At 43.2% G+C, this 24,699-nt stretch overlaps 1 long non-coding RNA gene across 21 annotated transcripts in view; it reads right to left on the bottom strand.

Moving 5' to 3' along the window:
- The window catches only part of LOC101794992 (uncharacterized), a 138,720-nt gene that overhangs the window by 89,999 nt on the left and 24,022 nt on the right, over positions 1-24,699 (bottom strand). The window contains exons 1-4 of one of the 21 annotated variants that reach the window (XR_011808232.1): positions 2,814-8,595; positions 2,543-2,702; positions 935-1,130; positions 7-222 (exon numbers count right to left, since the gene is read on the bottom strand). The exons of 19 other annotated variants lie outside the window; for them this stretch is intronic. This is a non-coding gene — a long non-coding RNA (uncharacterized lncRNA). Of the gene's footprint in view, positions 1-6; positions 223-934; positions 1,131-2,542; positions 2,703-2,813; positions 8,596-24,699 lie in introns of those variants that run through there. One more of the 21 variants, XR_011808233.1, reaches the window with a different exon arrangement.

The raw sequence follows: 24,699 nt of genomic DNA, 5'->3' as shown, positions 1-24,699 counted from the left end.
CCATACCTACATTATTTTGAGTAAGGAGTCAGGACACAAATCTCCCTTGAATCAGGTCACCTGGACATTTAGACCTCTGTAGGCAGGAGGTTTTATGTGCCATGGAAGCGATACAACAGCGTATGAATACTCAGTCTTTGCTGACCCCAGGCAGTTCGCCAAAATTGTTTCCACTAAGTGGAAAAATTGATGACAGCCTGTTCTCTCATTGATGCAATGTTTCTGTACAAAAAAAAAAAAAATCATAATTCAAAGTCCTACTTTTTTCAAACAGAGAAAGACTCGACAAGAGATTGTTGCTTCGCCAAGCTTCAAGCCCTGTGCAGTGAGAACTTAACCCCAAAACCTCTCTCATTCCCTGCTGCTCTGTTTAAACAGGCTTTGGTAGCTATGTCTGGCTGGCATTTATTGTTTCCCTCTGGCTCAGTTTCCCCAAGCAAAGCCCCATACAGCGTCTCCCCCTTTCTGCTCAGTGAATGGTGGCTGTTACTCCTGTTAGCTTCAACTGGGCGAGAGCCCTGCCTGCAAAAGCAGGGTGCTTTTCATGCTGCCTTCCCATTCTGGCCTGCAGGATTTGCCTGTCCCCTTCATCCCTGCTGTAAGGAAGCACAGAGTTTTCAAGCAATGCTCTGGGATGGTCACCGCTGTCCAGAAGTCACACTGTGATGTTAAAATATACAAATGCAAGCAATGTGGGTGGATCATCCCTGTGAGCTCCCTTCAAGCTTTGAAGAACCCAAGCGTGGAGCAGAAAGAAGCCCCTTCCACAGCCCCTTCCTACACCATGGGAAGGGGCTGTGGCCAGTGGGTACCGTCCTCCTCTCCATTTTCAAAGGGCAACCCGAGATCAAGAAAGTTAGAGGAAAAGCTCACGTTTTTCCTTCTGTAACCAGTGACAGACCTAGCTGGCCACCACACTGGGCTGAGCTCTCACCGACACAGCCCAACGATGGGGGTTACGTCCTCGCAGTGCAGGGCTCGTGGCAGATCCTGCCCAAGCGCTCGGCGTGCTGTGGGTACGGCACTGCAGGATTTTCTTGCCTTTCTTCCTAGGCTTTTCCCGTCAGGTTACTCTTGCTCAACTACCTTCTCCTTGTAGCTGACTTGCACAACCTAACTATATTTTTTCCCTGTGGGGGAAAAGGCAACATTTCTATTTAAAAAAGAAGTCGAACTACACAGACTAACACAGGCATTCTGAAAAAGAGCAAAAGCGAAGCAAAATTTGAAATTCCCAGCCAATCAAAATTTCAAAATAGAGTGAATAATATCAAAGACAGAACTGAAGTAATTTCAAACCTTCAAAGGCTGACTGTAATGGTATGGAAATGGTTTTCAATCTCTCGTTCCAAATAAGGCTTATTTGAAATTAACACCTTTTTGTGAAGCGCTCGATGAATCAGCATTTTCCAGTGGAAAACCTTCCATCCAAAGATTTCCAACTCGTCCTACGGCTTTACTGAGCTTGACTTTCTTGCCTTTCCTGTACTATGTTTATTTTACCGTCCTTACATCATGTTTTGTCTCATTCTCGCAGTCGTCCTTTCTGTTTCTTCCCAGCTTGACAGGCCCAATTTTAATTTTAATATTTAAATAATGCTAATAAAACTCGATATAAAAGCAAAAGGCTACTAGAAGAAACGAACGGCTAGGCACAGGGCTCAGCACATTCCCCAGTCACATGGGTGTAAATCCCATAAGAGAAGAATGGCTACAACTGTCCCAATTAAGCCACTCACACTCTGCTGCTGAGTGAAGATGCATCTTGATTATTTTTACAAAAGAGCCCTTCCACTCAAGTAATTTTATATATTGATCACAGGAACTGAAGAGTACTTTTATTTATATTAGAATGAGAACCAGCTAGAATACTGGTTGGTAGTGTACAGCTGTTGTACAAATCACATTGTAGGCAGACTGAGGCACTACTGTATGCTCAGGGAAGGAAGAGAAAGGGGAAAAGTGAAGCAGGAAGGGCTGAAAGAGGATCGATGGCAATCTAGAGAAAGAATTAAGTCTTGCGTATGTCAGGCCTGCACCTTCTTCACATAACTATGAATGTTCTGGTTCATCCGCCTGCATACAGATGAGCTTCTGCTTCTTCCCAAGATCCTGCTGAGACCTTGAGGTGCCTGACTCCTTGTGGCAGTAAGATCCCCAGCATCATTACCTGTTGTAACTTACAATTAATGGTAGCCAGCCCTGAGCAAGCTCAGGTCAAATTCGGCTCTGCCACATGTTAGTAAGTAAGCAGTATTAGGCACAAGCAAGGGAGAACGACAACCCTGGAGACTGCTTTCTTCAAAAGCACTGCCACCGAGGCTGTAAAAGGAATTTCTGTGGCAGACAGAATAGAGCAATTGCCCGTATAACAATCACGCTGCAAGATTTTTGGCCTGATACGTAAAATGAGACAATGGCAATCTGATCTCTGTCTTACAGAAGTCCTGATCTAGATGCGTGATTTCACAAGCTGCTTTACGGTGGCGGTTCCCTGAGCTTTACAGAGTCCCACTAAAGACAACAGATCTTCGTAATTCACCTGGAGCCCACAGAGGGAAGCACAGCCCAGCGGCATAGTGGCCTTCGGCCAAAGGATGCATTTCTAGTAAAAGCCTGCAGCCATCCATCTTCCACCCAGTCTGATACCCGGATTAGCCATCCAAAGGAACACGTGCATACCAAATAACTGCAGGGAACAACTGAAAGTGGCAAACACATGGTAAGTAGTAACCAAGACTCTTCTGGCTTGTTCTCTAATGTTAAATTAATGTTAAATTAATTTGAGTAATATGCTGCTAAAGTAGTCTTACCTTTAGGAATGCTGTAAAAAGTGAGTTCCCTTGTGTATCCAGACCTAATGGGACCATTATTGGCCAAGTCTGGAGATCTGGAGAGGCTTGACATTGATAGATGTAAGAAGATCAGCACAGTACATCAACATAAAAGCTAAATATGTTTTACAGCTTTTTGTTTTCTAACCAGCAGGGAATGTGAATTCTCACAGAGATCATATAGATCTGTAACTCGTCAGCAAAAGACAGCCTCTGGAAGCTGAAAGAAGAATACGCAGACCAGAAGAGATCAGCAAGCTCTTGAGCAGAGGGGTAAAAAAGTATCACTAGAATAACAGCTTGGATTGGCATAGCACTCCATCACCTGAGCTTCCTTACCACAGCTGATGTCTTTATAATCACCAAAAGCATCACCCTCCTCTCCCAGAAACAGCCAAGTTCCTCCAGCCCGCGTAACGGAGCAGCTCACAGCAGGACGTGGCTACGGCCCATCGTACCCCTCTTATGACACAAGTGACAAATGTTCCAAGCAGGAATCCATCAGGATATCCATGCTAGCATTCCTAGTGGTCTGGTCCTTGCCAGAGGCTCTTTAATGAATGCTAGTTTTCACTATTTAAATCTGATGTTTCAGTCAAAAAGTAAAAGGAAAAAAAAAAAGGCAAAAAAACAGCATTTTTCAAAAGCAAGAAGTGAAAAACGCCAGCTGATGAGTATTAAATACGGTCAGAACAGCTTTCCAAAAGTCTGTTTTGATAAAACCACAATTTCTTCTTAAAATTCAATTAATGCTAGGGAAAGTCCCACAGGAAAAAGTATTTAAAATTTAATTGAGGAAACTTAAGAAATGTCATTTAAAATCCCATTATATGACCTTTTATGTTTCTCACCATTATAACATTGCCTACAATATGAGCACAGAATAGCTGAATTACTTTTTTTTTTTTTTCTGCCCCAGAAATCCAGTTATGGTTTCAATTCATCTATTGATTGAAATAACATTCCTTTCCTAATTCAAGATACCACACACGTTTGCAGCTGAAACACCTCGACGATATTTTGAACATCTAACAGACAAAATCTGAGAAATTAAAGCTTTGGGAAAATGAAGGTGAATGAGGAAGTCACAAAAACAGTAATTTTAATCTCAACTTCAGACCAGCAGCAAATTTCAAAGCAGCAAGATTCTTCACAAAACATTTGACTGGTTCCACAAGACAGTACTTTTATTGTTTTTAGGGAAAAGCTGCCTGTTGCCGAGCAAAACAACCTTATTTTCTACGTGAGTTGTCTTGAAGAAAGATTTGCTTCAGTGATGGCCATTCCACACCCACTTAGCCTCAGGAAGACTGGTCAGACTATACCACCTATGGAAAACTTACCTGCATCTGTGTGCATCCTCTTAGCTCTTACCTCTGTGAATCAGCAGATGAAACAATGCCTGGCTAAAGGACTCCTTTCTTATCTTTCATCCTGTGACGTGAACAAAGACTTTTTATTGAAATCATGTTGAGCCAACTGGGGGAGTCATAAAATTGAGACACATCTCTGTGTATGCCCAGGAATGCAAAGCTGGTTACAGTACAACCATAACCACAACCATATAAACACAACTTGCCATTTGAGGGTCCACTTGTGCTCAACTCTCCCTTTGCATGTTGGTAGGATGCTGGGGAGACATGATTGCTGACAGAAGCAGCAGCCTCACTATTAAAAAGGGCATTGGTGCAAGGAAACATTGCTGGTTTCCTAGTGGTGGGAAGAGAGCGGAGACTGTTCCTGAGAGATGAAAAAGTCCAGCTGCAGGTTAGCAAGGAAAGAACAGAAAGAAAGGGGTGGGTCACCCTCATAATTTAACTTCATGTTCTGCACCCCCAAACTTATTGAAGGTCATAAAGTAAGTACAATTTCTCTAATCTATACTATCCCACAGAACACTCTTCCCAGCATGTGGATTTCCATGGAGATGGTAAGAAACTATATTACATATATATTGTGTCTAATTACACACAAAAGTGGGGTGGGCTAACAAGGAAAACACTTTTTTTTTTTTCTTTTTTGTGTAACGTCCGGGACTATTAAAACATAGACATTTTGTTAATTATGGCTGTGTAAGGGGACTTTTTCTGTGTGTGTGTGTGCACGCACGCCTTGCCCTAAATCTCCTACAGACATGTTTATAGAAGGAAGGATAAATATTTTTCCATAGCTTCATGGAAAATTACTATGAGAAACCTTGGAGGAACACAGCTGTGGGGTCCTTCATTACCTCAGCACGAGCAGGGCCTTCTTACTCACTGACATTTCATTGTGCTTTGCTGGGTACGTGCTCCCAGGTGTATGCTCAACCCTTCTGAAACACCACACCAAAAGGATCAATATTTTTCCTTCCAGTTAGTATTTTTGAGAGAGCCATCAAGGAGAGCATTACTTTCTCACCCAACAGACCACATACTGATTCCCAGACTTATGCCCAATTTTATAATAAGAGACAAGGGGTCAAGGGAGATGCCCTAAGCCAGTACCCAGACACACACAGCCCTTCTACATCCTCATTTAACTCCAGAAACCTAACAGCATCCTAGTATTTCACCTCCCTGTGCTCCACGCTCTGAGTTCAGGCAGATATTTTTGTCTTACACCTTGTCCCAAACTGCAAAAATAACACCTTACTCCTCAGAGGTGGCTGCATTTTTGCAGCATGTTAAAAACCGCTCTGGTGCTTCTCAGTAAATCTGCTAAAGATGCTGGGGATTCTCTGCAATGAAAGGCTCTTTATAGATGTAAAATATAGTGTAAACAAAAACCATGCAGTAAAAAAAAATAAAAAAGGGCAACCAAAAACACACACACAGAAACTGGGCATTTCTCACTGCTCCCCAGTTCATTGCCTCTGATCCCTCAGATGAGACTGACCAAGACTGGCATGAAGCTGATGGCCAAGCTGTAGAAATAAGGAAACAGGAAAAAATAAAACAAAATCAGGATAAGAAAACATTTATTATTAAGGGCTCACTGCCTACTAAACAGTTGCTAACAGATAAAAACACCCTTCACACCAAAAGACACTCAATCCACTGTTTCTTCATACCAGCTTTGTCAGTGCACATGTCAAAACAGCTGGCTGAATAATTAGAAGGATAGTGGGGTTTATATATTAAATTTTTATAGTGTGAATATTTTCATTCTGTATAAATATTGGTTTAAAGAGAAAACCGGAAGCTTCAATATACCAGACAGGCCAGCGATTCTAGGAGTGAATAAGACTTTGATACCCAGGTCTTAATACCAGTAGCCTTCTTTAGCATCTTTGTATGTGTTTGCTGATACATCAGCCCACCTCGCGAAAATTCTGCATATTAATCATATTTCCTCAGTAATCTTCCAGTTCTGAGTTGTCCTGTTGACAGTGACGTGCTGAATTTGAGAGACTGATGCTAATAAATAGAAAACTTTTTTCACAGATTTCATACTAAGCGGAGAACTGGCCTCTTTCTCTTCAAGATGACTGCATAAAATTCCTATGAACTCCATCCAAGTTAAAGGTGCTCAAGGTCAGAGGGAAGAAGTTGGTGACACTCTATACAAAGTGATAATTTTTTTCTTTGGGACTTTGAGGATGCTCAGTTTCAAATGCCTCCTCTTGAAAAAGAAATTTAGAATCACTCCTGTCATTCCTTCCCTTTTTAGCATCTAAAACAAATCAGGAATGTAAAACCAAGAAAAACTGGTTTGTATTGTTTTTCAATGCAATTATTAACAGTTTTCTGAAAAAGCAAACATTCTTTTGCTCTCTCTCTCACCCCTTGAAAAAAGAAAAATCTTTTAGTTTTAAAAAATATAATTTCTGGAAAGAACAAAACTTCCACTGACCCAAGTTAATTGCAAGGAAAGGAAGTAGGGCTGGCCAATTGCCTTCCCACCCACTGCCCAAATTCTAAGGTATTTGTAGAGGAAATAACTTGGCCCTAGAAGGCACAATCCGTTAAGTCAAAAAGGTTGCACTGACTTTACTGGAGTTTAGACTAGCTCCTGCATGAGAAAAGGACAGCAATTAAGCACCCAGATGGTCAGACGTGTCCCTGCAAACGTAGCCAAAGTTCAGGGATTTGGTTTACCCACTCGAAAACAACACACTTGATCTATCTGCTGAAATGTAGTTCTGTGCACATCGCTGCCATTCCATGGCCTCCTGAGATCCCTCCACCTCAGGGTTCCCCCAGGGCACACATAGGGGCCAGGCCTCCACCTTCCCCACACCACCCGTCGTGTTCCCCAACACAGCCCATGCCACAGGCACCCCGTGCTCTCCCCTACTGCCCAGTGGCAGCCAGGCAAACCTGCCTTCTCCTCCTCCCCTTAGCCACATGGAGAACAACTCCCTCACTGTGCTTCATGCTGGAAAGGCAACATGTGAAGGGGGCTGGGGAAGCCCCAGGCACCCCTCTGAGAGAAACCACAGCCTGACCTAGCAAAGGCAGCAGAGGCACTTGGGGCTGGGCATCCCGCCTGGCCCCGGGTTTTCCCCTTGTTGAAAGCTCTTCTGACTCTGCCCCAGATCAGCAGTGCACCAGAGGCTATTGAAACTTCATTGCTGGTCAGAAACCGCCGACAGATGTAACCACCAAGCACACGTGCGTGGGCACACCACCAGCAACGGAGGCCCTGGCTTGCACCAAGCCTGCAGACATAGCTAGGAGCCTTCTGCTTCCTCCTCCTCTTCCTCACCCGCCTGCAGCAGCCGGTGACTGCAGCCTGCTGCTGAGTTTCCTCAGCTGGGCAGCAGCGCTTCGCGCTATCGCTCCTGCTTCTCTCATCCTATATAAATAGCAGGCAGCATTAAAATGATAAGATTGTCAGGGAGAAGGAAAAAAATGTTTTCTCTAGAACCTCCCGTTTCAGGCCTGTAATTGAGAAAAGCAAACACATATTACATTACTGTGATTAGTATTGAGTGAAACAAGCTCCCGTCTTCTGTTTCATCTAAGTCTCTTCACGGAAGGCTGAAGATAAGCTGGTTTCTGCCTACAGAATAGGCTTGGGTGGCTTTTTTCTACAAGCAGCTAGTCAGTCCACACCCTCACTAGAGGTCAAATTAATACATTAAAAGAAAAGAAAAAAAGGGGGAGGAAAAAAAAGCTTTCTACATGTGCTGTCAGTACTTATCTTTGCAGCAGAGCTGTGCTGAGTGCTGCGAAGCCCTTCTGCTAATAGCGCCGTGAGGCACAGATCAAGAGCCTGCCCCTTCCCTCGCCGAGCTCTCCCGACGCCGGCAGCTCGTAGCCTCCAGCGCTTTGATGGTCTGGAGCTCCAGCTACGGGAGGGAAGTGAGCATTTAAGGCCTGGACTCTGCTAACGAGCTCACTGCCGTAATTTATTACCAGCACAGTCCTATTATAGCCATCAATGGCGAGCGCTGTTGCTTTATTTGAGGCCCTTCATGAAATGGCGCAGTTGCAAAACCCCCTCAGATGATCCCAGTGCCTTCCCTTCTCCACAGGCTTTGGTCCACCCTCACGCCCTGAGTGCTACCCACATCCCACCCCTGCCTTCCTCACCCCGTGGGTGCCAGTGCTGCCCCTGAGACAGGTGGCTTGCCACCGAACTTCGATGTCTTCATGGGGAGCTTGCTGACTGTCTGGCCAGCCATTTTATGGCCTGGGGTGTGCGCCAAGGCCAGCCCAGCCCCTGCCAAAACCACCCGAAGCCCCTGCAAGTAGATCCCCTGCTTCTCCTCGTGAGACAGGGAATTGTTTCCACAAGAATCTTGCAGTTCAAGGGATGGCTTTCCATCTCCCCAGCCTGTGGCATCTCAAGTGGCTCAGAATTACCTACATGAATTTATTTATTTACTGGCAAAAATAGCCTTCTGAACTGGAAATGTCTGCCAACATTTTTTTTTTTTAATCTTTGAAAGACTTGTTTTCCTAACCAAACAAAGAAATACCCAAAGAATTCAGTTGCATTAGTCACTACGCATAACAGTTCTGTCTATTAGCAACTTTCTTTTTTTTAATATTTTCTTCTTCTTCTCCATGGCTAAGAAAAAAATGAGAAAGAAAAAAAAAAAAAAAAAAAAAAAGGAAAAATAGTGAGGAGAACGTAAAAGGTATTCATTAAATTAGTTTTAATTTGTGCACAGCAAATTTCTTCCTGGCATTGCACATGTGCAGTTCCGTCTACGCTCTGTGGCATTCAGAGGAGGGGAAGACGCTGAGCACGCTGCAGCCCGGGCTGTTTAATGAGGCTGTGGTTGCAGCCACAGCTGAGCTTGGTCTAACAGCTACTGTTGACTAAAGGGGTAATCCTCCCTGCTTGCGACTCCTCCTGCCTCTCTGCACCAGCTCCCCTGCTTGCAAGCAAACTTCCCGGAGCCAGCTCAGCTCACTAAACCAGGGGAAAAGAATAAATTCAGCCTGCCAAACATATATATACATGTATATATATATTTTTTTCTTCATAAGTGAACTGATCAGCCAGGTGCTGCTGCCTGTGCAAGCAAGGGGCAGGACCAGAGCTGTGGGGTGAGAGGGAAGAGGGAACACGTCCCTTGCAGTGGCAAGAAGCTGCTCCATTGACACACCTGCAGCATGGCTGAGAAACCCTTGACAGTCCGCTGATGAAGGCTGGCTGAGCCACCACTGCTTGCCCAGAAGCAGCTGAGATGCACATATCCCATTCCACCTCCAGCTTTACCAGCCTGCATTCTCCACTGGAAAAGAAGTGAGAAACAGCTGTGAGAGCAATGTCTTCAACTCTCCCACTCCATTTCTTAGCCTACTCCGTGTCCCAGCACTGCCGGGGCGCTCAAAGCTTGCTAAATCCAGCACGTCAACAGAGAGATCCCAGGCTGCAGACATGCACTGTGATTTATTGTTTCTGTGCAACTTAATTAGAGGTATTTGGAGAAAGTCTTCAGAGGAAAGAAAAAAAGACCACAGTTGGCTCTTTGCAATATTTTTAACACTGTTTGCCAGAGGAAGAGGTTACGGTTGTGTGGTGTACCCGCCGCACAGGGCCAAGCGGCAGCACGGAGCAGCAAGCAGCACTCCCAGCTCAGGGCGGGCTAGGCAAGGGGAAGCCCTCAGATGGGATGTCCCTCAGACCGGGACAAATGGCTGCAAGAATGCCCAAGTCAGAAGCAAAGCCACCGCCAGCACCTTCACTGGGCAGAGCTTCTCCTGCTTTCTGTGGGGAAAAAAATAATCAGCCTTGGTGCCAGGAGAAATTAAAGTTGCCAGCAACACAGCCACCAGTGAGAGTTGTCCTACTTGAGTAGGACCCACACAAGGCAAGCGGGCATTTTCAACGTGCCAAGTATCTCCCAGAGATGCCTGCCTACTCCCCTTTCTTCATCTTTTCTGGCAACGCATAACCAACAGTACCTTCCCTGATCCATAAAACAAACGAGCAGTTGAAGCACTGTCCAGCACAACGGGAATAGCAAGGTTGAAGGTCTCTGTCCTCTGTCTCCCACCTGCAGGGATGTGCCCCAGTGCCCAGGCTGGAGGCTCTCCGAAGGCAGAGGGGAGGTTTCTGCCCTTCCTTCCTAATTAAGCCACTTTACCTTATGTAGAACAACATTCATTGGGCTGGGGAAGGAGCAACACTGAGTCACGTCGTCTGCCCTCGTGGCTGAGGTATGCAGGAGAAGGGCTTCTGTTCCCTGCCTAAGCACTCCTGCCAAAGCATCCTCTGGACTGGAAGCAGGAACTCAAGTCCTCCCCTTTATAAATCACAATGGATGAGAAACTGGGGCAAGTGCCCTGGCCATTAAGCAGCCTCATAAAGGGGGCACTGCCGCTTTTTCCTCTGTCTGCGTTTCCAGAGCAGCAGCCACCAAAGCGCCGGGAGCAGAGCGCAGCACTGGCAGCACGCTGCAAGCAGGGCCACGGGGCCAGGCCGGGCTGGTTCACCCTGCCGAGACCAAGAAATATCTGGGCAGAAATGCACGTGCAGAAAAGAGCTCCTGGTGCCCGGGGAGGCATGGAATCAAGGCTCCAGGCAAGCAGAAATATTCATAATTACAATTTTAGACTGCTACCCAGAGCTGCTCCTAGCTTCTGGCCCTGTCTCCTTAGGGCTGCCTAGACAGTGACTTTTTTTTCCCCGTGTATCTTTTGCACATCCAGGAAAGAGACTGTGTTATCTACGAACAAAACATAATATATTCTAATATCCTAGCAGCTGGCCTTGGGACATAATCTGTAGGGCTCTTGTCTCTTATGGCCTAGTTTACGGTCAGCTTCCCAGAAACATTTGCATGCTTGGGTAAAGTTGAGTACAACAATTAATTTCCAATTTAAACTAATCAGAAACATTTAGTCCGAGGCAAATTTAATGAAAGACAAAACAGGCTCCAGGACAGTCAGCAAAAACCAGCATGAACTTCTGAAATATCATGTAGTTAATACTGTCCGCAACAATTTATTTAAAGACGTAAAACAAGAAATAGCATATTCATTATCAGCAAAAAAACCCTTCTCATTTAACTGTAGCCAATACTTCAGAGCACAGAAGCGCCTTCAGGATTGTCGTTATCTGGTTAGAAAATATTTTCCTAACTATAGCTTATTTCCCATTTCACTGAAGTCCTTAGCTTTCTAAATAGCCTTTCTGGATTTCAGAAGGGAAAAGGAGGGATGACTGACCAAGATTAAAGGTCTCAATCTTTTTGCTCCTCAAAATATTCCTCTCATTTTCCTAGGAATAAGTGAACTCAGAGTTAAATTTCCAAAGACTGGCCCTTTCTGCCAGCAAAAAGAAGTTGTTTGCCAGGCTGTCTTTGGAACATCAGCAACACCACCACGATCAAACATTTGGGAAGGAAATTGGCCCATCTATAAAGGATTTGGCCAGGACACAGAGAGCTCAGCTCTGCAAGCGGCTGTTCTCCTCTTCTTTACGATAGCAGCAAGGTGTGAAGCAGATACAGGGGAGTTCACAGCTCCCTGAAGTGTGATGGTTCTCACATCTACCAGGCCCGATGCTGATGCTGCATACATCTGTTACCAGATTTTAGACCACATAACAGTGTCATGGAAGGCATAACAGTAACAACGAGGAAAAACTGTCCTTAAATTTTCTGAAGCTGTTTGGAATATAAGCCCTGTCATGCTGTTACAGTAAAATACCATAGTGAATAACTTCACCGCACTGTGGTGAAAATTGCATTCCCTAGTGCAGTATTAAGCCAAATGCCTTTTATCAGAGTAGCAATTAGGAAACTTTTATACTGGTTTAACAGTAGTAGTAAGCCTGGGGCTCCCATGATGCAAAAGATGTGACTTTTTGAATTACGGTTGTTGAAATTTTTTCCTGAAAGACATAAAAGGACAGATTTTCATCTGCCGTATGAGTATAGCTCCTGTACAAAGCTAGGCAAAGTTTATACTAAGAATATATCCCAATGTCTCCAATCTGTCCGAATTAGCACAATGTACCATTTTCATTAAATGATTTTACCGTAAAAGTGATTAAATTGTCTAATAATGCAACAAACTGCCCTAGCAATTAAAACAGTGCAAGATTTCTCCTTTGTTCCCTTCTGAACTAAAAATATCATGTGATGTTTCTGCTGTGACCAAGATCTTCCTTTAGATGTGTTTTACTGTCTATTTACTGCCTTTCTCTTTGAAGGGGTGAGCCCTGTTCCTGCTGAAGCCCACGGTCAGATTGCTATTAACTGCAGTGAAATTTAGACCAGATCCTTCTCAGCCTACATTACCTGCTAGCTCATTAGGAGACCTCAGATTGTGTACCAAATTCACATAAATTGCAAGAAATTGCAGATGCTTTATGTCATATGAGGGTAGGTTATGTAGAGAATAAACACGTGTGAATTTAAGCAGTGGTAATAATTAAAAGTAGAATGCATAAAAACTTTAAGACTATAGTGATGCTAGCACATATCCAACATACCATGAATTTGGCTGCTTAATGTCACCATAGTTTGGCCATCCCTGTCTGCTGGATTTACACAGCAGACCTTCGGTGAAGCAGTCACTGGCTACGTCTGTGAAGCTAGTGGGTGTAATAACTGTCTCCCATTCAGAACCAGCATAAAAAAAAAGCACCGAGCCTACTTTATGAGATAGATAACCAAAACTGCAGAAGCCGCCACCCAAAACACGCGCCATGTGCAGGGCTGGAGCGGGAGTTGGGCTGTGCTGTGGTGGCCCTGGGGGTTTCTGGAGGGTTTGAGAATTACTGCTTGGAACTGCGTGCGTGTAGGAGATAAGCAGCAGAAAGTACCACACAGGAGCAGAAAGAAGGCGGCAAGAGCACGTCAGATACAGCCAAAGAGGCACTTGCCCGGGAATACTGAGAGGGAAATGACATTTCCACAAGAAAGCAGGCAGGAACCGTGAGAAAAGTCACTTTCCATGAGCACAGTGGGGCTCACACAGCAGGAGTAACTGGATTTTATGTACATCCTCTACAAAAATAATCAGTACTCAAACATATTTGACTATATCATCAACAAAGAGGCAACCCATGAAAGCCTCAACACTGGCTAGCCAGGAAGTAAAACAGCTTTAATAATAGTAATAAATAAATAAATAAACAGCTCTTGCTCCAATAACCCCAAACCTTTACTGAGAAAGAGCAGAGTCCAGGCCAGCAAGGACAGTTGGGTTGGACCTTGGTTGGCAGCCTCACAGCTATCTTTGTTCTCCAGACCCTTGAAAAGCACTTGCAAAAGTCTCCGTGGGCTACATTTGTCGGTCACCACAGCCACAGACCAGCCTGGCAGACACAGGGCTGGGCACCAGTGCCCAGTTCTTCTGTAGATCAAGTTTAGAAGAAACCTTCCACATGGAAGGATTTTTAATGAGGTTCCCTAGCCTAAGTCAGCGCCTACAGGGGAGCAGGAGCCAAAGCACAACAAATAGGACCATCATCCAGAAAGAGATTTCACTAAAAGTCTTTGTCTAGGCACTGGGGTGAAGATGACAGGCCAGAAAGAGTTGCCAGAATTAGGGCAAAGTTGTTCTTGCCAGGAACTGAGGTTTCTGTGAGTAGCACTTGCTTTCAGCAACACCCAGAATAGCAATCTGCACGTTCAGGGCAGCTCCTTTGTCAGGAGGACCCGGAGAAAATACAAAGCCGCAGGAAGGAGACAGGTTTACCCAGCTCTGTACGTGGACTCTGGTGTGTCCCGGTCACTCCTGCATCCCCAGGAGCCGCCTTTCAGCTCCTTTCCCCTTTCTCCTCCTCATGTCCTGCTGCTTCAGTTCCCATTTTATGAAACTGAAAACTTGGCTTTGCTGTTTGGGCTCCCCATGACCAACCATAACCACAGCCTACCTTTGTTCCAGGGCTTGTTCCCCCCTTGCTGTCAAAGGGACACTACCTGAAGCAACGAGACAAGTTACTTAGGAGACAGAAAAGCGATTGTCCTGCTGCTGTGCAACACCAGAAACGAACTCCAGTAACTCCAGTCAGCCTTTGCTAGAGTCAAAGTTGGTAACAAAGCAAAGCTTAGATCAGCAGACTCCCTCAGCACATTTATTAAGCATGTGTTTAAGCATTCAGCTAAAACGGGGACAAAGGTGCCATAGTATCAGCTAAGGAAGCGGCTTTTTTTCCTCATTTTGTCCATTTGGAAAAAAAAAGCACGATTGGAGCTAGATTTCCTATGTTGCACAATAATTGAAATTTTCATGGAGAATTCCAGAGCAAATTGTTAGCAGACTCTACTGCCACAAGCTTGTCAGCGTTTTTTGGTTGTTTAAATTCAGTTCAAAATTGTGTTCCATCTTTGTGCTGTTTTGTAATTTTTGCGTCATATAGTCTGGTCATCTGGGGAGCCTCTCATCTGAGATTTTTTATTTTTTATTTTTGGAAGTAAATAGGATTTTCCCCCTTCACTATTCCAGGAAACAGAAAAATTTCCCAAACCCATAATTAAGGAAAAGTCAGAAAGAGTTCAGATTTTATGAGGGAAGCAAATAAGCTGTTAAGTATTAAAAACACTGTGAAATTCAGCTTATGAAGTTCTTGATCTTTTTCTAGAAGAAAAACCACAGCCTGATAGGGTTTCTTTTTCATGAAAATATATTTCACCCAAAGAACTTCAGGTAGCTTTTAAGTAGACTTACAATTAAAGATACGGAATATAAAAGTTTTGTGCTTGATTTTACTCCTCCTCCCTTCTATCTGCAATCATCTTATCTGAGGGTAGAGACTTCTCCTTGAAGCTTTGGGTTCTCGTCCATTTGAAGTGGAGATGTAGTCTTCCCCCCTCTGGGCTGTGCCGACCCTTCACATTATCATGCCTCGTTTGTTTGTTTTCCTGTTTGTGCATTGATGCCCAAGCGAGGTCTTCTAAGGAAAATGGGGAGGCAGACTGAGAGCCAGCAGAAGGAGCATCACAATAGCTCCCATGTGGGATCATTTCTCGCAGAAGAATCCCGAGACTTCAGTTAGTCTCAGGACCCTATTGTGTTAAGCAACGTACATGCCTACAGTAAGCACGCTTACATTGTTTCAGTACATTTTCCATGTTAGCAATGGATTTCTGTAAAGGTCATTGGATCCAAGCCAGTCACCACTGGGAATATAAATTGTGTATTCTTAATATTGAATCATAAAGACCAGAGGGGAAAAAAGAAAAAAAAAAAAAAGTGAGAGAGATTTGCAACTTTCTTCTCTTTCCAACCGATCTTGCTATTTCTCTTTATAACATCAATATTACGGCCTCTTCTGTAATGCCTACCATGCAGCAATCTCAGAATATTAGACGTGTTCTTCAACTACTGTCCTTTTTTTAGACTGAAGAAATCAAAGACCAGAAAAGCTAAATGATGTGCATAAACCCATTTACATATACCAGGAGGCAGAAAAGTAATTCAAGAATAAGTGCTTGATATGCCCCCAAAACATATGAAAACAGCTTTTGCCTTCTGATACAACTCAAGAGGTGCCAGGAGATATTCTGGCCTCCACCACTGGGAACAGGACTTCAGTCGAGTTGCCATTGCATAACCAGTAGGGTCTTCTACTGTTTCTGTATATCCCTGACTGCCTCCGTAGCAAGCATTTTCTTGGTGGTTCCATCTATTTCTTGCGTATCACCTACATCGCAGAGGTTTGCAGGCACCCCCTTTCGGTTTTCCTCCTATTGGTGAAAATCAGCATTTAGGCAAAGGCTAAAGACCTTTAAGTCTTTTAAAGGCTAAGACCAAGTCTGCCACTGGGAGGAACGTGTCCCCAGCAAGCACTGCCGTGGAGGAGCCCAGCCCGCAGTGGGACGCAGCACGGCGATTCCACCGCCCTTTCTAAAAGCTGAAAGTCCGGCTCTTATACATCCATCAAAGTCCATTTTAATTGGGAGCCTAAAGCTATTTTACTCATCAGCAATAAAGGAGCAATTAAGCTTGCAGCTGAAAATGAATTAATGAGATACTGCAAACAAGCTAATTAACTCCTTCATGGGTATTCAGATAGAAACCACACAAAAAACCCACAGGGTGTGCTAATTACTTCAGGGGTCTGGCTAAAATGAATCAAAAAAACAGAAAACCACAACATTTGGAGCAAAGGCTAGAAGTCTGTCATTAAGCTGTCTTCTCACATGTACAGCGAGTATAGGAAGCCGTGTATGACACTGTGCATGGAAATGCCCACAGTCCTTGTGTACAACGGATCAGGAACCACGTCAAGTTTGGTAAGGCTAAAACGGGACCTATTTGCTCTGCTTCCCTTGGCAGGTGCTTTGGGTGGCACTCTGCTCGCCATAAGCAGAAGGGTTTGGCAAAAGAGCTGGTCTCTGTAAACACGTTGCTGTTCTTGGGGCAAGTGCACGGGAAAGCAGAGGCTTTGCACCCATGGGCAGATAACCAGTAAAAGGCAGCATGAGGTATGTGATGCTGCGCAGCGCCTGGCCTAGGCTGCCTGACACGGCACAGTCTGAGGAAAAACAAGAGGATTTCTGTGTATATGCTAAGGAGTTGAAGTACATGGTAAGTCATCCTTGACAGTTCACATGAACTATTGGATATTTCATTGCCACCAGCTCAGGAGTTTGTAAAATCGTTGGCCCTGGTTTGCTTGTCCTCTTGCTCTGCCTTTGGTCATTTATGGCCATGCAACACACCAGCAAAATCCCGCTGTTCTGGCAGGGGAGAGTTTCACTGAGCCCTTTTTGCTCTAGTACAAACATTATGACTGAAATACAGAGAAGTAGAAAAACAAGCCCTTTCCACTAAGCCCATGTGGTGGCAAAAGACAGCTGCTTTTCAAATCTCAAAACCTTGGCTATTTTTAAGGAAAAAGCCAGAAGTTCCCAATGCTCAGAGCGGAGTCTGAGCCTGCAGGATTCAATAACCAATCCAGGAAACCAATTTCAACATCAAGTTTCAAAGAGGTTATTGTAAACAAAGAGCAAGCCCACAGAACAATATGATTCTTGATCCCCGTTTAAGTAGTAGGAGCACAGAAAAGCCTCAGAAGTGGAGACATCTGTATTTATGTAGAGTGTTTTCCCTGTCTCTTTGTACTCAATTAAATTGCAAATGGTCAAATGGAATTTCTTTTTTGTGTAGATTAGCCCTTGCATCTTAAACCACCCGGGCTACAACAATACTGCCACTAAAATATGAGAATGACACTTTCAGAATGCCGTGGAAGCATTACAGTATTTGTTTATAATTAGTATTATGGTAATTAAGCCTGACCCGAGCCTTATGGCAGTTCACAGCAGCCACTACCAGTGTTAGTGGAGTTCCTCTGAAGTTAAAGAGGAACGAGATCAGAATCAGGCCCCAGGGACAGCATTTATATACAACAGCTTGTCCAGGGCCCAACCTCGTGAGTCCTTCTCTTCACCGGGATTCAGTTTGCAGCCAGGCTTTTGCTTCTCATCCACATACGCACACAATTTTTACTCTTCCCTGTTAAGGCAAGCCAGGGCTAGAAATCCATCACACAAAGCCAGGTGTAATATGCAACTGGACAATGAGTTCTTATTGACAGGATTAGAAAAACATCTTCGCCTTTTTTCTCTCTGTGCTCGCTTAGAAAAACAAAGTTCGCCAAGCCCGTAAAAGATTATTTTGCAAGAAAAAGAGCTCAGGACTTCCTTCACCTTGTCAAGATGACAGGTAGGTCTTCTCTTTGCCTGTCAGCACAAGTATTACCCGCAGACTGACAGAAAGTTTGTCAACTAACCTGTTTCAGAATAGACAAACTATTGCATGCAACATGCTTTTCTACAGGAAATACGTTAATGCGTATTGTGGTCACTTAACCAATCTATCTACTGCTAAGTAGGTTGCACTTAGGAACACAGATACATGGTTTGTAATGCTGTAAATCACCTTCATTCCTAGCTCAAAATTATTCTGCTCACATGTATTTATTTTTCTTTCTAGTTTATTTTGGCTGATTTAAGAGGGAGGCTCATGAAGTCACCAGCACACCCAAAGCTCATATATGTTTTGAATACCGGACTGTGACCCCACTGTTTGCACGTGTGTGTTAGAGCTATAACTCTGCACCGTCCCAGTGAGGAGCGAGCTGCAGTTTGCCCTGGGGAAGATAAGCCAGAGCATAATCTATGCATCCCGCGGCTCCTGAGGCTGTTAAAATGCATATGCTATCTCTTGAAAAAAAACAGGGCTCCAAACTGATCCTCAGCTATACTGAAGTGTGAAGTAAGCAAGTGAGGCAAAATAACTACTGGGTTCTGGTTTTATTTTTCTCATAAAGTTTCTTACTCACTGTTACAAGGAGAGGAAAAAAAAAAAAAAAAGAAAGAAAAACACAACCAGAGTTTTTGTGGCTCATGTGAAAAGAATGTGTGGTTATTGTTTGTTTAGTTATCAAGTCTCTAGCCCATCTAATGGCAGTGTCAAACTTGCGACTACTCTCCCTGGAAGTCCAAGAGAGGAGAAGGACTTCTTCCCTTGTGCAGAGAGAAACATCCCTGTGGCTGCCACCTCTGCCACTCGAGGAGGTGCAGTTATAAAAATATAACATCATAGTCATGCTAAATACAGCTTCGTGGAAAAACTGGAAGTGGAAGAACTAGGTTCAGGGGCACCTGGATTTTATTCCGGTTTGGTCACTGACTTTAAGAGGATGAAGTGACTGCCTCTTTGTCTGCTCCCCTCCTCCTCCCTCCAGTAAATAAATTATAGTCACAGCTTATTATAAATAACATTCACACTGCAGGAATATTACACTAACCTGCAAACATACTGTCAGGTCTGACTAACATTTAAAGAGCACACTGAGCAGGGCAAAGTACTGTTAACAGTCATAAAGTGCTGGTTTTTGAGCTGTACTGATAGGGCAGTGCTTTGGTCTCAATTTTATATTTTACAGCCACGCTCTTCTGCTCTTATCAAAGCGCGGTGTGTAACCGCCAGCCTCGCTGAGTTCCTGCATGCAAGCTCCGGCCGAGCTCGTGCCACATTCCCTGCACACTGCTTGTTCCTAGGCTTCTGCTCTGCACGCCTTTGCTTGTCAAAGCCAATGCCAGCTAAGTGTGAGGATTATTAAAAGCCTGCAGAAAGTCTTGCTTTCCTTGCAGCTCCTTCAGTTGGAATATTATTTACTTTCCTTGAAAGTGGAAAAGATGTGCTTGGGAAATTAGTTCCTCCTACTTCTCCAGTTTTTATATATATTTTTTCAGGTTAGATTGGTTTCTTGTTTTGTTTTTTAAGAGAAAATAAAATCTACACAAACTACAGAGTATGCTTATGAGCATCTGGGGAGAACAGACCTGCAATTCTCTTGAAGATCTATTTCAGTATTAATTCAACATAGCTAATAGAAAAAAAAATCAAATCCTAGCCTAACAGCTGTAAGAGACCTTCTGAGCATACATGGGAAAAAAACAGAATAAAAACTAGTAACAAAGACCAAAACCCAAGAATGTTAAAATGTTTATATTTTCTAAAGAAAGCTTAAAGAAAATGCCATACAATTCGACATTTTGCCTCACTGTGGGAGAAAAGTTTTAAATGAAATGATCATTCGAAATAGGTCAACATTATATATTCTCTCAGGTTTTGTCACCGTGGTGCTGACTGTAGGCCACACCAGCATGCATTCCTGTTGTTTCTAGGGGCAAGCCTGTGAAGAGGGGGAACGCCACATTTGCAACCAGTTATCATGTCAAAACTTTGTTAGTCTTACTTAGTCAGCATTTTCTCTTCCTGCATTCTCTCATTTTATCTTCCATCAAACAAAAAAAAATAAATCAGCACCATCAGAGAGAGATCTGCGACTTGTCACAAAGCGGGGCTTTCGGTCCTGCCCGCTCCTCACAGTGCAGGACTGCAAACCAGCGGTCCCGCTCTGCGCCCCCTCAGCTGTCTCCTGCTTACAGCAGCCAAGGCAAGGAAAATCTCTCCCCCTCTCCCCTACAGTAAAGGTTTATTTACACTGACTGACACAATTTAGACTGGGTTAAACTGCTGTGGAACCACATCTCAAGTTGACTTAAATCTCTATGCGTTCCCCCTCCCTCCGTTGCTGGCAGAGTCGCCTCAAGCAGCCTCGGGGGCCCAAAGGTCCTTCTCCAAAAGAAAGTGGGCAGCTTTCGGCCAAGGCCAGCGCCACAGGCAGTGCTGGACAAAAGGGAAGGAGCGGCTGGGGAAGAGCAGCCGCATTGAGGTAGCGATCTACCTGCAGCTCTGGCCCTTTGCTGAGGCGGCCTGCCTGGGCCCTTAGCCCATCAGACCCCCAGCGCAGCCCTGAGGTCAAGGCAGCACGGGTCTAACCCTCTCGCCCTTGTAATTCAACTGTAGCTGCCTCATGTTTGCTAATGGTGTGCAGACAGACCAGCTGGCCTGGTGGCCTGCCACACAACCACGTAGTCCACCTCAGATTTGAGGAATGCTTGCTCTGTTGTCAAGTCTCAAAGGGCTCTGAGAGACTGAGACCCATCCCCTGGAGCCTTCCGAAGGGGTCTGCAGAGCAGAGACTGCACTGCTCTAACAGGAGCAGGTCTTCAAAGGATAAACTTCTTTTATTTATTTATTTAAAGTTGAACTTTAAACGTTCAGAAATATACTGAGAATTCTTCCCTTAAAAAAAAAAATAATTAAATTGAGCCATTCCAAGCAATGCCCTATAGAAAATACATAAACAGACCATTATAAGTAAGAGCTGAACTATTTTAATCATTGTAAGCAGCAGTAGAAAAAGTAGCAGAGGAATAACAGGTTTCACTTGTCATTCCAGAATGAGCTTCTCTGCAGTTTATTAAAATATAACTTAAATACATTTTTCAAAACTATCTTGTGATCTCACTGAAGAAACAGACAGTTGCAGTTCAACATGACACTATAAAAACAGACATGCCATCCACGTGATCTGGGGTATCATGTTAAATTCCCTTATATCCTCCAGAGAAGAAAAAGACTGTTAGGATTATACAAACTAGTACCTTGCACCACCCCATAATTTTAAAGACTTTAAAGAAACCCATCCATACTTAAGCTCAAGGTGTCAGAGCTGCCCTTTGCAACAGTTCCCTCACTGTGCTTCACAGCATTGAAAAAAGAAAAAAAAGAAAAGAAAAAAACAAAACAAGCAACAAAAAAATCCCTATAGCAGCCAACAGAGCAGGGGGGAGAAAGAGAGGGAGACATGGAAAAAAAAGAAAAAAGAAAAACGTATCCCAGAGAGCATTACATCAGTTCTCCTCCCAGTTTTATTTAAAACACACGTGCCATCACTCACAGTTCTGTGGTTAGTGGAAAATATGACTGCAACTTCGATGGTGTGTGGGTTGCATATAAAAAAAACTTTCTTTGGCACAGCAGAATTTGGCTACTGATGGAAGGAAAAAGGGTGGCATATTTGTACAAAACCCTTGTGTTTTGGCATGGAGATTAGTCCTGGGTGAGCCACCTAGCTATTTTTTGTTCTTTGGCAGGAGACACGCCATTTCAATTCAGTAAAAAGGATGATACAGAAAGAGCATAGCATAATGCATAACATAGTATGCTTCTACCCTGTGCAAACAATTATGTTAGGTTATTAATCAAAAAGCACTCCTTATAAAATAAATTATTTAGGTCAAAAAGAAATTCAGCTTTGACTACCAGAGCAAGGATAGGTAGCATAAAACATTCATCATGAAACAAAAATACTGCTTGGGTTTATGCTCTAAAGATGAGTCAGCAAACATCCCTCACGTTTTTTATATATATAGAAGTAGTTCATCAAAATCAGAACCAAAAAAAAAAAAAAAAAAGCAGCATTCAAAATTGCAGAAAAGCCCACATTTTACCAGTTCAGAAACAATTGGGTTTTAGAGTATGTGAGATAGAAAGATAGAGGATGAAAAGTATCTTGATGATTTTCTGCACTGCAGAAAACCAGAATGGCTCTGTACCATCTGACAGTCTGCTTTTAGTCCCTGTGTCACCTGCACTTTGACTTCTGAGCATCTTCAGAAGGTCTCAAAGCTACCATTCAGAAGCCTTTAGCCAGCTATTTGGAGAGGACCTTGGAAAATGGTAGGCTTTAAACAGTAAGACACAGTGATTTTCTTCTGTTTGTCTTGTAGAGGTTTAGGTCTCCACATTTCCAACTTCTTCTCCAAAGCTGTTGTTTCTAAGCAAAATGTGAAACATCCCTGGTTTCTGGGAGATCTTTTTTTAAAAAAGCACCAAATGGCAAGAGAGAGCAGCAGTCCTGGCACCTGTGGGACTCCCCCAGTTGCAGCACTGTGCACTTTACCTAGATACCAGTTGGATGACAAAAGGAACCTGTACATTAAATCTGCAAGCATCATGTTAAACATCAGCAAAACATCAATAATAAAATGCTGCAGCTGTGTGCAAAGCATCCCTCTACACTGGTGGTAGTAAAAATATTTAAAGTTATTGGATGTATGACTGATGTTGTCCCAGTGATGAGTTCTGGATACAAAAGAAGAAAAACAGTGGTGCAAAAAAAGAAGAAAGAAGAAAAAGTGGTGAAAAAAAAAGACTTTTTTCTTTAAGCTTCGTGTAAATCTAGGACTTTGATCTATTTCACACAGCTCTGTTGATGTCGCTTGTATTATCATCCCAGTACATCATACAACAGCAGGAAAGAGAGAAATGCACATTTTTAAAAAACAAAAACAAAAACCACACAACTTGAAAAAATGCTGTTGTAGAAACTCCCCCAAAATCACCAAATGTCAAAACATATGCCAGATCACACACTGCTTTTCTGTTGTATATTAGTATCTGCAAATATGATCAGAGTCTGAGGTTTACAATAACAAATTAACCAATGAAAGATATAAAGTTCTAACACAAGAATGTTTTTCTTTTTTTTTTTAACTTGAAAAAAAAAAAGGCCTGTTCACTTGAGGCATTCACCATTGGACACTGAACCTTTGATGAGCGTCAAGAGGGCAATTATCTCTGAAATAAAGACTTTTGTATATTATGGGTCCCACATTCTAAATTCAGTCTGAGAAGCAGGAGGAAAAAACGATTCAGACGTCAACAGTGAATTGGCCAAAGGTCTCTGCGTTACAGATATACCACTGTTACATTTTACATGGCATTAGGAAGCGTGGCAGTCATTTGACCTACCAAACAGCAAGCACTTTTGATGCAAAGCCTAATTGTCACTTATACTTTGTCACGCCATTTAGTTTCAATGATTTCCTGAAGTCTTCAAGGAACTATGCTAATGTTCCGATTTTACTTTTGTCAGTATCAATGTGATCCTCATTAAAACGAAGCTGTCAAAAATTGTTTTGGTGCCATTTTCCTTGACAACATCTGCTCAGTTTCCCTGTTGTCACCTTGACTGTGGGAAATAAGATTAAAAAATCCTCCAAAATCTCATGACTACATTTTATCTGTAAGAGACATTATGCAGCGATGGGAATGGAGGCTTAAAGCCTGTTCCTCAAGAGTACAATACTTAAGTGAGGATGAATAGTATGTTATTCCATAAAGAGTCCTACTAGCTCTCATCCAGATTTTGTCTTCCTTAGTGATGACTGCAAGAATGGATATCAGTGGTTAAACTTTATAAATCATATCCTTATCCACCTAGTTTTAGGGACACAGGGTGCTTTAGTTTACATTCTCCTTTCCACTGTTCCCCAATCAACTTTGGGAAGTGGAAAATTGACCTCCCAGACTACTGTCAAATTCAGTAGAGGTTAACCTCTAGCGTACACAGATGCAAATTGTCGAGGAGCAAAAGCACTCTTCATTCAGCTAGCGTTCTGGGAGCACAGCAATCTCAATGATAAGCACACAGTCCATTGGGAGGGACAGCAGCTCCAGCTGCTCCAAAGCCACTAGCAAACACGAGTTGGGCTCCTACGGATGGGCAACTGGCAGAATAAGGTGTCAGGGATGGTTTGCTTTTCTAGTGATGACATCCACTGCCATTTATAAATTCCTACAATCTCTTAACATGCCTTGAATCCTTTGAATTGTGTAAAATGAAGAATGATAATAGAATTCTCTAGAGCTCTTAAGCGAACTCAGATTGTTTTTGTTTGTTTTTCACAATACATAATTAATATAATCAAAAACATAGTCCATAGAACTCATAACATCTGTGAACTCTAGCCCGTAGATGGAGAGATTAAGAAATTTAGGATCCTATATGCTCAGTCCTTAGTCTTTGCATTAACCATCAAACATGTAAGTCTGTACTAAATAAATAAATAACAACAATAAAAGCCAAGTGAACATTTACTGCTCAGCTAGCAGAATTGTTAGCATGGTTCAGTTGCTCATGGTTTCAATTTGAAGTCCCTTGTTGTGAAGTCACAGTTGTCTAACCGTGAAACAATACCTGCTTTGAAACAACACCCTGTTCTGTAAGCATTTGGCAGATGTTAAGTTTACAGTGAAAGGGAGTCTAAATAGTGCTGGTCTACTGAATTCAGCAGAAAGTTGGGATTAAATGGTTGTCA

This window comes from Anas platyrhynchos, chromosome 3, assembly GCF_047663525.1.
Source record: "Anas platyrhynchos isolate ZD024472 breed Pekin duck chromosome 3, IASCAAS_PekinDuck_T2T, whole genome shotgun sequence".
In the NCBI taxonomy this organism is placed as follows: Eukaryota; Metazoa; Chordata; class Aves; order Anseriformes; family Anatidae; genus Anas; species Anas platyrhynchos.
This window is presented reverse-complemented; position numbering and strand designations above follow the sequence as displayed.